At 47.9% G+C, this 3,005-nt stretch overlaps 1 protein-coding gene across 1 annotated transcript in view; it reads left to right on the forward strand.

Moving 5' to 3' along the window:
* Positions 1-1,299: 1,299 nt before the first annotated feature.
* LOC123517775 (unconventional myosin-IXa-like) overlaps positions 1,300-3,005 on the forward strand; it is a 60,354-nt gene continuing 58,648 nt past the window's right edge. The window contains exon 1 of the mRNA XM_045278218.1: positions 1,300-1,581. The gene's annotated coding sequence lies outside the window, so the exon portion shown is untranslated. The remainder of the gene's footprint in view (positions 1,582-3,005) is intronic.

A 3,005-nucleotide genomic window follows, 5' to 3' on the forward strand; every position in this document is an offset into this window, starting at 1 on the left:
ACACCAGTAGTAAGAGTCGGTGGCAAGGACAGCGTGGTGGCAGGATGAGGGATCGGTGGGGCGGCAAGAGCGCTGGCAGCAAGCGTGTATACACCCTTAACTCGAATAATTATAGTTGCACTTTGTCCAATATTATCATTATTATTTTGCCTCCTGCAGTATTCATGGTGGTTGGCTGCCTCGCATCAGGCCAAAATGGAGGAGTGCAGGGGAGCGGAGTATGCAGAGGAGTGAGAGGTGTGCAGGGGAGGGAGTGTGTGAGGTGTGCCAGCCGCGGAGTGCTTAGAGGAGTACCAGTGTGACTCTGCCGGAATGTCGGTGAATGATGATGCACATTTTCTGCGTGGACGTAAAAAAACTACAGTGAGCATGAGTGTTGTAAATACAGCAGGCATCCCGTTACTAGAGTTTTGCAAAGTGGCCCCATGAAAAAATCAAACAAGACAAGAAGGCCACAGTGGAAAAAATAAACAACCATTTCCTTTGCTATTGATACTTCCAATTAGTTAAAAGATAATTAGTTTAGACATAATTACAGATCATTTTTCTTATATGAGTTTAGAATAACCACTGTTGAGCTGGTAACAGGGAAGAGATCTCCACCCACCCCAGAAGGAAGCTCCGTTCAGTGGAGAGAAACAGGAATTCCCGGTCGGAGGAGTTAATTTTGCCAGGAGCGAATGTTTTCCATCGCGGTGACGTATGCAGCGAGGGTTCCCCGTCGCCACATGGGAGCCGTCCCCTTGACTCCCCCGGGCCGAGACGCGACGCTTGTGTTCAGGACCCGTGGAGGAGAGAGAGAGAGAGAGAGGAGCAATTTTTTGACGTTGCCGGACTTGTAAAGTGACGCAAGGAAAAGTGGAGGAGGAAAGACAGTGAAGAAGGGAGGAAAGGAGGAAGAAAGTGAGTGAGAGAGAAAAGTGTGTTGTGGTTTTGTATCAGCTTCTCCCGCATGCACTCACACACACACACACACACACACACACACACACACACACACACACACACACACACACACACGTCACTCCTGTGCATATTCTCTACATGCTCGCATACAGTCTGTCCTGTAATCATGCACGAAGGGTTTAGCACATGCACTGTATAATGAACAACCCACTCCTCAAGCAACACACTCACATCACTCTCTTTCGTACACAAACGCCACACTTGGAAACGCGCATGCGGTACAAGCACCTGCTAGGCAATACGCGCACACGAGTAGCACACACCCGTATTACACACACACACACACACACACACACACACTGCTTGCACCTTCCTTCTGCTAAACGCAAACAACGGAGATGAAGCTCGCTGGTCGGAATATCCATACGCTTACGTAATGTTACAAGAACGCTCGGAAACACGAGACGCACAACATGATTATACCAAGTGATGACGGAACACTGACGCAGGGGAAGCGCACATTATACACAGCCCCTCCCCCAACACCTCCCCTTCCACGTCTCCCCCTCTACTTGCTTCTTCCTCCAAGACTCACGGGTCCTGCAACGTTTTCTCCTCTTCCTCCCACCCGTCAGTCTTCAGTCCTCACCCGCCTCAGGTGCAGAGCGGGAGGAAGTGAGTTGATGGAGGAGAACGTGAGCAGGCAATGTTCAGTGCGCCCCAGTGAACATAGATGGGAAGGCAAACAAGGAAACAAGTGATAGATGAAAGGATGTAGTGTGTTATTGTGTATAGATACGAGTGATGAGATTTGGAACACCACATTTCCTTATTACGTTGAGTTCTGAGAAAAGTTTACTATTGAAATCTTTGTACAGTTCGTTGTGCTTGTGTCAGGGGGAGGAGTCATATTATACGAGTAGAGCAACAGCCTTCTTTTTAAGTGTGTTAGTGTGAGTAATATGAAGAAAATTGGCTAGGAAAAAAAAGGAAAAACTATAATGCCTGTGTTTATTACCCGTGTGTTCTTTGTGAGACGTCATCAACCTCGCCTCATTAAACGTAGAGGTAGGAACATATGACGTACCAGTGATCTATAATGTATTACACGAGTCCTTGGCAAGACTTCCACTGCCCTCCACCTCCTCTGCGCCTCCTGGCCGGGCAGTGTGTGGGCGGGAAGACGCTCCATCACCACCACCACCACCACCACCACCAGCAGAGTGGGGGACGAAAAATCACATGTAAATCGCTGTCTTCAATTTAGCTCCAGAGAAGGAAGGAAGATAAGAAAGTAAATGTGTGCGCGTGTGTGTGTGTGTGTGTGTGTGTGTGTGTGTGTGTGTGTGTGTGAGAGAGAGAGAGAGAGAGAGAGAGAGAGAGAGAGAGAGAGAGAGAGAGAGAAAAATAGGAATAAGTATACTAAAGGAAAATCAAGGAAAGATACGACCAGTTAAATACGACAGCGGAACGCGGGTCTAGGTGGCGGCGTTGGCACCTGAAGGGCCCACCTGCACCCACGCCGCGCTACGGAAGGCACTCACGGCCCCCCTTCCACCCCCATAGGCACTCAGGCCCTCCTCACACCTTCGCTACCACCACTTGCTTCCTTTATGTGTGGCCTCTTTCACCCGCATTCCCGCACCACTACACACGTTTACCTTACCTCCCCTCTCTCTCTCTCTCTCTCTCTCTCTCTCTCTCTCTCTCTCTCTCGTTTCCTTGTTCTATTTCTCCACTACCTTCGTCCTCGCCGTCACTAGTAAGCTCGTCTCGCCAAACCGTTGATGTATTGCTACTGAGTTGAGTAGAGTGGGCTGTGCAAGTATTGTCTTTGCATCTGCACTTCCTGATGATGATAATTAGTTTTATTGTTTTCTTTTTCTTTTCTTTTCTTTATTTATCATTTATTTATTTATTTGCTTTTTGCGTCTCTATTTTCTTTTTTTGTCTTTCACTTTCTCCTTTCTATTTGGGTCTTCTGTGTTGGTGTTGCGTGTTTTTTAGTGTTGCTTTTTCCTTCCCGTGGTGCTTAAGGTCCGTATTCTGAAACACTTTGCTCTTTCACCATCACTGCTTTCCTCAGGCTCCAGTTGAAG

Source organism: Portunus trituberculatus, chromosome 42, assembly GCF_017591435.1.
Source record: "Portunus trituberculatus isolate SZX2019 chromosome 42, ASM1759143v1, whole genome shotgun sequence".
Taxonomy (NCBI): domain Eukaryota; kingdom Metazoa; phylum Arthropoda; class Malacostraca; order Decapoda; family Portunidae; genus Portunus; species Portunus trituberculatus.